This window comes from Chrysemys picta, chromosome 2, assembly GCF_011386835.1.
Source record: "Chrysemys picta bellii isolate R12L10 chromosome 2, ASM1138683v2, whole genome shotgun sequence".
NCBI classification, from domain to species: domain Eukaryota; kingdom Metazoa; phylum Chordata; order Testudines; family Emydidae; genus Chrysemys; species Chrysemys picta.
In genome coordinates, this window is record NC_088792.1 from 110,890,185 (window position 1) to 110,902,471 (window position 12,287).

Genomic DNA, 12,287 nt, shown 5'->3' on the forward strand with positions numbered 1-12,287 from the left:
CTGTAACCCGAAACCAACCAAAATCAATCATTTTCGCAAAACCCCTCTGTTTGCTAAACACCTAGGCAGAGTAGATGTGTCTATGAAAATACAGTCTGCTCCTGAAGTCTTCTCCTTCAGTTTGAATCATGACTAGGTGTCAGGGGAAAGCTCATTCAAACCCTGCAATACATGTAGGCTAGATAGGAAGGAGAGAGAGAAAAGTGGGCGGGGGAGGGGAGGGAAGACACTGGAAGGGAGCTCAGTAGTTCATCTATTCCAGTCCCCTGCACTGAGGCAGGACTAAGTATCAACTAGAGACCATCCCTGACAGGTGTTTGACAAACATGTTCTTAAAAAACTCCAACGACAGATTCTGCAACCTCCCTAGGTAATTTGTTCCAGTGCTTAACTACCTTTACAGTTAGGAAGTTTTCCTAATGCATAACCTAAATCTCACTTGCAGCAATTTAATCCTATTATTTGATCTCCTGTCCTCAGTGGATGATGTGAACAATTTATCACCATCCACTTTATAACAACCTTTTACATACTTGAAGACCGTTATCATGTCTCTCCTCAGTCTTCTCTTCTCCAGACTAAACAAACCCAATTTTTTCAATCTTTTCTCATAGGTCATGTTTTCTAGACCTTTATTCATTTTTGTTGCTCTTCTCTGAACTGTCTCCAATTTGTCCACATCTTTCCCAAAGCATAGTGCCCAGAACTGGACTCAGTACTCCACCTGAGGCCTGATCAGTGCTGAGAAGAGCGGAAGAATTACTTCTCGTGTCTTGCTAATAACACTCCCACTAATATATCCCAGAATGATGTTTGCTTTTTTTGCAACTCTATTACATTGTTGGCTCATATTTACTTTGTGATCCACTGTGACTCCCAGATTCTTTTCCTCAGTACTTCTCCCCAGGCAGTCATAGTAATTTCATTCCCTTCAGTATACTGCCTACCTCAGAACTGACCTCACAAGCTGAAAACCTCATATCATGCTCAAACCTCCACGTGCATTTCTAAAATATGCAGCCATATTAACAGCAAGGTGAATTTCAATAACAAGGCAAAAGCACCTATTTAAACAAAACTATTTCATTCTGCTCCATTACACAAACACACCATGTTATTATGCATGAGATGTTTGGCTGATTATCATCTAGTGCAAGAAGAGACTACCATATGGCCACAATGTATACAAAAGCATGCAGCATTCTCCCCAATACTTAAATGATGGGTTCCCGATATATTAAATGCCCATTATCTTCCCTCATTCAAAAAAATGCTGTTGCAAAAGATGACTCATTTTTGTGCAGACTAAGTGAATAAGCTTGTAAATTGTTGTTTTTCAAAAGCTGGAACTAGTTCCAACTCTGTGTATGCATGACTTATTCCTTCACTGCTAAATTATGACAATATTTGTATGTAAAGTACAGCTATACTCATTAGAGTCTAATAGTCTGATGTGGAAAAGCTTTCAGGAACAAGGTATTATTTAGTCTGAGCTGGCAAGAATGTGTCATTTTTACGATAGAAAATACCATGAAGTTAGTCTAAGATTGCATCCTGTATGTTTCAATGCATTCTTGCTCTGCGTTTGAATAAACGATATGGGGATTTACCATAAACAAACAGGTCTTTAATATGTTTTGTACTTTAAAGATTTTGTTCACTCTACTCAGCAGAAGGCACAATAGCTGGGGGATAGTTCTTTCCTCTTGAAATTAATATGAGATACTGTAAAACTTGGATTAGGATGCATATTTCTAACTTCATTACTTTTCAGATCTGTTTGGGCCTCTCTCTAATAGGGAGAAGTAGTACTAATAAAAAGGGTGAGAAGAGGAGCCACTCTGCAGTGGGGACTTCAACCTACACAGTTGCTGATCATCATCTTCACATACTGAGCACCCTCAACAACTCCTACTGACTTTCACTGGAAGATGAGGGCTTTCACACATCACAGTAAAGTGTCTCTGAGGGGATGTTCAGCACCTCTCAACATTAGGTCCTTTGTTAACTGTAATACTGTAAAAAAGCCTGCAGACAAAACCCAGAGCATCCACACTTCAGATGTTTGGGCCCATACAACCAGAGATCAAATACAATAGATGCTAAGATACTGCCAAAGCAGAGTTGTATGAAATGTTAGCCATCAAATTGAAAGAACAAATATTTTAAGTGTGCCCCTTTTTCATATAATCAATTAGGATTCTATGAAAATGGAGCAGTATGTATAAGATTTTCCCTGCACAAAAATAAATAAAGAAATATCCCTGGTTGACTGAGGGTCAGCAGTTTGCTCTGAGCCAGGTAGAGCAGTGAGATTTCTGTCTGCTAAGAATGCCATGATAATATGCCCTTTCCACACTATATAATTAGTATTAGCCATACTGGTTTGAAAATCCACAGGTCTGCAAGTGTGATTACTTCCAATTTTACAAAAGGAGAACACAGGCAGACCATGGTCTGAGAAAGATCAGAGATATCTGGAAACATCAAGCTTAATACCCTAACATATGCAACATAGAAATCAGTTATTTATTCCTCTATTTGCCATTATTTTAAATTACCTAAACCAAATGATAGAAATACTACATCCAAAGGGCAATGGAGAATCTGTTCCATGGTGCCTGTGTCACTATTACAGACCTAATGTCTCCATTATATGATCAAGATCTAAATCATAAATGAAACCAGCATGTGTTTACATCACTGCCTTGTTTAATCTTCCCTTCCATACTCAGCCGCAGAAGTGACTGCTATTTATTGTCATATTTAAACCTCCTGATTTAAGCAGCTAGGTAAGTGGATGAATTTCAGTCAGTTTGTGGCCTGCACTTATATATTTACAACATAACCCTGTTAAATCCTCCTAGCTACCCATGTTCTTTACAGATTTATATTTGAAAAACAGCACCCTAACAAAGATCACTCAGTATTTTTGTTTTACTGAAGCATCCGAAAAATTCCACATACAGAAAATGGTCCTGAAGAAGTAGCAGCAGAGGTTATTGTTGTATATACAGAAGAGAGACATGTCTCCAAAAGAGCCATTGTGACCAAGGGCCAACAGCCAGATGTGAAAATCGAAGCCTAGTAACTATACTATTGTTTCTTCAATACTGTCATGCACACAATAGACTGTTTGCTGCTTTAATTGCTTTGAAAAGCTCCGGTAATATCATCAGGAAAAAATACAAAATAATTTGTTACCTGACATCATGGAGCTTCTGTCAGTTTTCAGAAGCCCCCTTGGTCCATATGTGAGAACAGAAATGAGTTTCCTTCCCAACATTTAAGTCTATCATACTTCCCAGTTTTCTACTATGCATGCAGTCTCATCATTTCTCAGCATCCCAGCTGCAAGTGAGCTCATGATATTTCCCCAGCTTCATGTGGAATTTACTGTCATTCATAAAGTAAGCTTAAACTGGCATCTCATAGCCTAGTGCCATACATTACTCAGGGATGTCTTTTTTGGTATTTTTTCCTGCCAGGGCCTGATGCAAATCTCACTGAAGTAAATGCAAGTTTTTCCATTAATTTCAATGAGCTTTGGACTAGGTCCTAAACCAGCAGCTCTAACATATGCAGGATGCTGCTGCAGCAGCTGCCACTGGCAAGAGTAGTAGGAAAATCAGAAGAGGAAGAGAAGTGGGGACATGCCACAAAATTCATCAGCCACTTTGATTTAGATTTAGATTTTTAAGAAATTTCTTAGTAACCGAGATGACTGTATGTCAGCAGGATATGTCACAACCTTGATGTCCTCTACTCTCCCCCAAATCATTAATAAATATGCAGAACATCCTCTGTTCCCATACCAGCCTATGTAACTCAACTGCTTTTTTACTTTAGATCCCTTTTTGTCCACCCAGCTTTGCTCTCCCTCCAGCTCTCCTGAGCCTGTCAGTCTATTATCATTATTAATAGTTCTTTGTCTATTTCTCAACATCAGCCAGTCACCATCCAGACCCAGTATAATAGGCGAGAGCAGGCTAAGCCTCCCCCGGCATAGCTACGCTGCCGGCTGCAGATCCCGGGAAGTTTTTGCTTATTATGCACCATGCAGGTTCTGGGATGGCTAAGGAGGCAGTATGTGTTACGCAGCTTCCTGGGTTCATCAGTAATTTCCCGGAGATTACTGATGAACCCAGGAAGCTGAGTAGCACATGCCGCCTCCTCAGCCACCCCAGAACCTCCATGGGGCATATAAAAAGCTGAAGGTCTTCTGGAAGAGACAGGAGTTTTCCCCATGGAGCGGCATGGGGTCTCAGGAGGGGAAGTGCAGCGTGGCTGGGGGGGGGGGGCCTCCGGCTGGCCCAGGGCTCCTCCAGCAGCGGGGGAAGGCGGGGGGGGAGGGACTTGGACAGAACGGGTGGGGTGGCTAGCCTCCCCAAAGTGGGGCTCCACCCACCACCACCCATGCCTGGAATGCTGTGCAATCTATGGCTCTGACCACAGAAGTAAATGGAAGCTATGATGCTGGCTTCAACTGGCACAGAATCAAGTTCAATCTTAGTAGGAGTGGTGCTTCAGTGCAGTCACTGGGTTATGTCTAAGTTAAGTGTTTTTGCAAAGTTTAAGTTCATTTTAAAAGTTCATAGGATTTGAATTCGACACAGCTGTTGAAGAGAGAGATAAGAGTGGAACCCTCTCAAACTAGTACTAAATCAGGAGCTGGCATATCGTAAAATAACAGCAATCAACCCTAATTAAGCTCTGCTGAAACATGAAAGTCCTCAAAAGTTATTTGACAGTTTTTGATTGTTTGTTTGTTTGTGTTTTTAAGATTGGTTTCGTTTCCCAACAGGGAGTCTGCTTGCCACAGAAATATGCCCCCAGTGAAGGTCAGATTGTTGAAGAAAAACTGTACTGGCATCTTATGTTTAAAATATGTAAAAAGTCATCTTTGGGGCTAAAGATAGCCAGCAACAAGAGCTGGAATAGATCCAGCACATCCAAAGACATTAAATTCCTTCCTGGCACTAAAAAAGTTCTTGTCATATTTTCAGAATTAAAACAGCCTACTAGGGATGTTTTGGCTCTGTTGGCCTTTTTCTCCTCAATCAGATTAGCCTCTCTCAGCCATATAAGGTCAATCTAGTTCCCCTTTCCTTCCAAACCCCAAAGCTACCTCCCTCTCTGTGGTGGTTCTCAAGGATTCAGACAAGCACAGCATGAGGACCTAATCTGATTTTTCTCTTTAATATCCACCTATCTACCGATATGGATCTCAGCACTATAGAATCTGAGTGTCTCTCAATCATTAATCACAACACCCATGTGGGGTAAGGAAGTACGACCCCCATTTTACAGATGGGGACTGAAGCACAAGGCAAATTAAGTGAGTTGTCCAATGATATATTGATGGGCTGAATATGAAGACAAAGGGGTTGCACAAATGTCACTAAGGGCATGGCTACACTTGCAGATGTAGAGCGCTTTGAGTTAAAGCAGCCTTCGTAGAGCGCAGTAGGGAAAGCTGTAGTCTGTCCACACTGACCGCTGCAAGCGCACTGGCGTGGCCACGTTAGAAGCTCTTGCATCGGCCACAGAGAGCAGTACATTGTGGTAGATATCCCAGGATGCAAGTGGCTGCAACGTGCTTTTCAAATGGGGGGTGGGTGGAGAGGAGTGTGACAGGGAGTGTGTTGTGTGTATGTGGGGAGGGGAGAGAGAGTGGACTTTTTGGGGGGCTGAGAGCATGTCAGCATGCTGTCTTGTAAGTTCAGACAGCAGCAGACCTTCCCCCTCCCTCACCTCTCTCTCTCACACACAGCATTCCACAGTAATGGTTGCTTTGTCTGAGTAGATAAGCATGCAGGCTGTCAAACTGAGCTTTCAAAGGGCATATCGGCATGCCTGCAGTGATTCCAAAACAATGACAAGAGTGGCCACTTGACTTAAGGGGATTATGCGATGTTTCCGGAGGCTGATCAGAGCACAGTAATGCAACACCTCATTCACACTGATGCCCAGGCGTTTCAGCCAATGCGCACCAAGCGTTAATCTTCTCTCTGAGGTGGAGTATCAGGATCACTCTAGCCCTGGAGAGAGAGTGCTCTAAGTGCCTTGCCAGTGTGGACAGGTAGTGAGCTAGGGTGCCCGGGGCTGCTTTAATGTGCTCTAACTCACAAGTGTAGCCAAGCCCTTAGAGTATATCTACACGTTAAACTGGGAGTTACATCTCCAATTTAAGGAAACATACCCTGCTAGCTCTGATCAAATTAGCATGCTTAAGACAGGGTGTGGCTACAATGGTGTGAGCAGTGGGAGGAACTAGCCCCTCTGAACATGAGCCTAGTGTCTTGGATGGGCATGTACTTGGCATGGCTAGCCATTCCCACCACTGAAACTACACTCTATTTTTAGCAAGCTAGCTTGATCAAAGCTAACACAGATATGTTTCCTCAAGCTGCAGTTTACATCTCCAGGTTGAACTGTAGACATACCCTAAGGAAGGACATACTAAAGCTTACACAGATAAAAAATAAGATCAGAACCTCTATTACTAGTGATAACGCAGGAGATGGAAAGAAACCGGGTTGAGGTTCCAGGGCTGGTACTTAGAAAAAAAATCTCTTAACCTGCAAGCAGAACAAATCTGATATTGAATTGCTAGAAAGAAAAATAATAACTTATCAATTTCGTATTATAAAGTCATTTTCAGGGTAGAATCATACAATAATGGGTACAGAATGAATTGTAAAGGACACTCTTTGCTCTATTGAAACTTGTGTGGGAAAGGTCCCAATTTTTTTAATGGACTGAAAGAAAACCTCAAATCTGAATACCTCCAAACTTACAGAATGTTTGTTACTAAAAGAAAAAATTACTACTCAGTTCCTTTTCAATCCATAATTATATTAAATGGACACATTTGGCCCAAGACTCCTCCAAGACCAAAACCCTCACATGCTCAGTATTGTACAAACACTGATGAATTCCTGTCCTTTAAATGGGGGAGGCCGCATACCTGAGTACCTTCAGGGTAGCAGAGTTCAAACTGCTGACCAGAGCACTCATAATAGGCCTTGTGGGACACCTCCTGGAGGACAATTAGGGTGACATAATCAAGTGCAGTGTCTACAGTGATGCTGCATCACACTAAATACATCGCAAAAAGCCCTATGACTCTTGTCGAGGTGGTTTTATTATGTAGCAGGGGATTACATTGGAAGGAGGAGCATTTGAGTGTGTACACCGCCACTGTGTTGTCGACAAAAGGTGACTTTTGTCCACAGAACTGTGTAGTGTAGACAAGGCCTTGGTTTGTAGTTTGCTACAACAGCAGGTAAGACTCTGGTACTCAATAAGGGCTAGATCAAGCAATTTTCAAACTGCTCATGTAGAAGACTGCTGCCCCAGAGGAAGCATTGGGAGAGAGACTGTGCTTTAGTAGACCTGATCACTCTCATGGGGGGAATCTATCTGCACCATTCATTAGGATGGCCCAGATTTCTGGCTGTATTGCACCAGCCCAACACCAGGGGCCAGTGGGGAGGGACCAGGGCCATGGCCCCACTTCCTACCTCACTCATGTCGGGCAGTTTGCTCACTGTGCGCAAGATGGGCTGAGCAGTTCCTGTTCATAGGGGCAGCTATTGAAATTGACCTTTGCACAGGCCATGCAGTGAGTAGGAATTTTCTTGCATCCTCATACTCCCTGTGCAGCTGCACAAATACTGATCACAGTCTGATGCTTAAGGCCTTTTTTTGCTGAATGTTAATTAACTAAACCTAGGCAGTTTCCCTCTGTTTCAACAAAGATCACCAAAGATGTTACTTTTCATGTTGCTTACAACTGGAGAGGGCTGTATCTATTGATCTGGGAACATTCCGAGGCTTTTTGTCAGAAACACTTTCAATTAGCCCTTGTTCATAGCTTCAGTTCAGCAAGGAAGGCCAATATACAGTACTGTGGAAAGTAATAGTGGATTCCCAACTGAATAGGTCTGTACATTCCATATCTTAAATTTGTATACATTACTAGCTACAGAGTATCATTTCTAGGGACCCAGTTATTTGGTGCCTATTTTCTTCTACAAGCAAAAAAAGAATCAGCAGCAAATCCTTCTAAGGATTTCTACAAGTCTCCATAGTTAATGCCATTACACAGAGAAATCTGTAGTAGTTGACTCTATGTAACTGACAAGTATTAAAATGCTGACAAAAATGACACCAAATTCCCATATCTATCTACAGATGAGTTGGAATTAAGACTGTGAAGCTGTGATATTTAAGAACTATTTCTCTAGAAAGCATTACTCTTGGGAGTGATTTAATTGCATCAGCTACTCAGTATTTTTAAAGTGAAAAATAAAATTACATTACCATATCTTACAGCATTACAAACACTTTTTAAACTGTACAAGCAACAGTTACATACAAATGAAAAGATGAGCCTATATAACAACACATACATTACATTTTATTGTATAGATAATGCCCCCTTGGAGAGCGCTCAGAGTATGAAATGCTTGAAGGGCTAAAAAGATTAGAAATAAAAGATGAAAATAAATGAGAACATGGAGCTTAGAAAAAAGAACTAGCGGAAGAAGAGTTCCACAGAGTGCAAATAGACTTGGAGGCAAATTTTGCAATCCTTAAGCCAAAATCCCATTGGCTTTAATGGGAGTTCTGCTGGAAAGGTCTGATCCTGAGAAGTGCTGAGTGCCTCTTGTGAGATACTCAGCATCCTCAACAGCAGTTGACCCATTTGAATAAGCAGTTCTCAGTCTACTGAAGAAAATATTGAATGTGTGTGTGTCTTGAGGGTGAATGGGCAGATTTCTCACCGTCCCCTGTTGACAGCCACTTTTGATAATCTGGCTCGGAAAGTATATCACTGCTTGAATATAGCACTATCCTGCAGACATAGCAGGCTTTACTACATTGACTACACAATACACATCTACATGCAGTGTTTTGGTTTTTTTTATTTGCCCAGAAGATTAGTGCTAATTCTTCACACCTTCATTTTATACTCACTTATCACATCTTATTTGCAGAGTTTAGTCATTGGCTTTATATGTTATCATGCTGTAAGCTTTGAAAAAACAATGATCTCATTACCACCTACATTATATCATCACATTCACTTGTGTACTTTTCTTGGCTTTACTCAGAACTGTAATGTATGCTGAGACCACACTGCTTGGGTGGGTTTTTTTGCTGTTGTTTGCTTGTTTGTTTTTTATTTCCCCCAAGTCACTATTACTTTGGAAAAGACATACCATAAAATGCAAACAGATTTGAATACAGTTATAACAATGTTTTGCAAGCAACCTGTTCTAACTTATCTACTTGTGTACATACCTTTGTGTAATGTCTCTTCAGGCAGCAGTAGGCCTCTGACAGATGGTGAGTCTGACATACAGTGCTGAGAGTAAAAGCTTAGCTTTGGCAAAGAGAAGAAAGGCAGAATTGAAGGGTGATGAACTGGAATACAGTTGTCAACTCTGACTGGCATGTGACATCTTTTTCTGTCCTAAATTAACTGCCTCATTATTAGGGATCTCTGATAAATTGATTTGGAATTTATTCCCCAGGGTATTCATCTTTGCATGGTGAGACGCACATTATCAAAGCTATCTGCTAACTTTTAATTTCAGTGTTTTATTTTAATATGCACGGCAGAGAACAGTTGCATAGGAAACAAATTGAAATTTTAGAAATTCCATGGAGGCTGTTATAGACCAATTATAATAATTAAGTAGGACACTGGATTGCCCAATTTCTGTATGCTCCTATGGGGTCCCCAGCAATGCCCACATAGCATATCTAGAATTTGTCAATTTTTAAATATTGTTGAAAAAGCCACTGTAGACTGGTGGATCCAGTCACCAGCCTGGGACAAACAATCAGCCAAGCCCAGTTCAGTATGTAGCCATTACCTCAGAGTCCTGCATATTCTTCAGCACACACACACAAAAAGGAGGGGGAGACATGGAACAATAAATAGTCCAGTTCCCAACCTGTGTGGGGCCTTCTGGCCCCTGGCAGCTTGAAAGTTGCAGTCTTTCTGAGGACAGGGTGGTCCACAAGGCCTGTTTGCCACTGAGTTATGAAGCCTTCTCATGCAGACACAGGAGAACATAATCCCAGCCATGTCCCAGGCCCCCTCATGAAGCTGAAGCCTTCCATGCTTCCCATTGGGTCAGATGATTAGCTAGCTGGGAATCATCTGACCCAATCACTTGATATTGTCCAGCTGGGTCAAATGACTCCCAGTGCCTTCTTGACAGGCTACTCTCCAGAACCAGGCTTCCCATCTGCCCTTGCTTTTAAAGGGGAAGCCTGCCCTGTTACACACCACCTTCCCCCCCAAGTGGCAGTAAAATTTCCTGGCATGTCCCTTCAGAACTAGAGAAAAAGTACTTGCAGCAATAAAACATTTCCATATGTACCATGTTAATGTACCACACACTACAGAGGGAGGCTTTAATGAAATCAACATTTATCTCAGTTACAAATTTGACTTCACCAAAATATTTTCACTATTTCCCTAGTGTCTAGAGTCTACCACAGATACCTTCATACTTTTAACTACCTACTTCTGAGGAACAGAAGTATCAGAATCCTATAAATGCAGGTAGGAAATCTAAGGCAGGGGTTAAGCGATTTGCCCCAGGCCATAGAGCTGGGACTAGAACCCACGGTTGCTGAGCCCCAAGTCTGCGGTCAGTTTTAGAGTTTAGGTCATGCAACTATCTCTCGTGTAAGCAGGGATAAAGATAACAAAACTATAGAATGTAACAGTATCTTTAAGAGATACACACATATTTACAAGCTACATTTCTAATTCATTGCTTTGTCTCTTATGAAAAGTAATATGTTTCCTTTTTTTAAAATTCAGCTACCTTATATCTAAAATTAGCTAGACAATAATACAATAACAGTAATTACACTTAGAGTTGGGCAAATGTTTTTGGTTGAATAGGAATTTTGCTGAGAAATACAGTCTCAGAGCAACTGAATATATTCACAAATTTTGGTTGGATTTGGCAAGTAGTTTGGCAGAATAAAAAAATAAGGGAAAATCATTGCAAAAAAGTCAAAATGGTTCAAAAATATCGTTTTAATGTTGTTTTGAAACTATGTTCAAAATTTTTCCTTTGACCCAAACAATTTTTTTCATTTCAAAAGAAAATATGGAAAAAATCAGTTTTGGTTCAAAATGAACTAATTTTTTTTCCTCATTTTTTAGTTCAGTCACTGATTGAAAACCCAGTTATTTGCTCAGCTCTAATTACTCTTTAATTTCACTAAAGTAATAAGGCACTAACATTTTTGTGATGCTGTCTAAGAATTTATTACTACTGATTCATATAACCTATAGGTTAATTATATGATTGTATAATTTAATATTACCCTTTGGTTTCATAATTACTATATTGATTTTTAGAATTAAGGTTCAACCACTACATTAAAAATTCTCTAGGTCATGCAACATATATATATTGCAATCGCTTCTACATGGATAATCACATCAAGTGTGTTAGACAGTGGCCAGGTCTACACAACAGACCTATATTGGTATAAATACATCACTCAGGGTGTGAAAAATCCACATCCCTGAGTGGCATAATCATACCAAGCTAGCCCCTGTTTAGACAGCGCTATGTCAACGGGAGAGCTTCTCCTGTTGATATAGATACCACCTCTCAGGGAAGTGGATTAACTACGCTGACTGGAGAAGCTCTCTCATCGGCATAGAAATGTCTTCATTTAAGCACTACAGTGGCGCAACTGCAGCATTTTAAGCGTACTGCCCTAAGTGTCTTAACCATTCAATAGCTGAGGGAAGGTTATTATGCAGGTCCATGAGAGAAGCAGGCTGATGGATAAAACCTTCAAGTAAGCGGCCTACATTTTCTAATTGGCCACATCAGCAATGTAGGGATTCATGAAGGCCCCATGTATAGTCATTAGCTCATATGATCACTTCCACATCTTTACCCAACGATGATGTGTAAGGTCAAAACCAGGGGGATGGACTGTTGGATCTGTCATGAGATAGGCATTGGCTGTATCTGACGCTTATTCTTGCCACCTAGTATGACACCTGGAGAGGATATTGAGGTTCCTTAGGGTAATGTCCAAACAGGGTGCCTTGAGCTGAGACAATGGCTTGGTGGGTTAAACAGGGGCAAGTGGGGCATGTCTTACACATTAAGGAGCAGATTCTGCATGGTGACTTGTTGCCTGATGTCCAGAGGGGCAGTGTTGGTCAGGACCAGCAGCCAGGCCACATTGGTTGGTCTCATAGTACCTGTCATTATATGTATGGT

At 41.1% G+C, this 12,287-nt stretch overlaps 1 long non-coding RNA gene across 1 annotated transcript in view; it reads right to left on the minus strand.

The window, feature by feature from the left end:
* Positions 1 to 10,199, minus strand: part of LOC135981114 (uncharacterized) — a 29,878-nt gene extending 19,679 nt beyond the window's left edge. The window contains exons 1-2 of the long non-coding RNA XR_010598080.1: positions 9,972 to 10,199; positions 9,313 to 9,394 (exon numbers count right to left, since the gene is read on the minus strand). This is a non-coding gene — a long non-coding RNA (uncharacterized LOC135981114). The remainder of the gene's footprint in view (positions 1 to 9,312; positions 9,395 to 9,971) is intronic.
* Between the last annotated feature and the right edge of the window lie 2,088 nt (positions 10,200 to 12,287).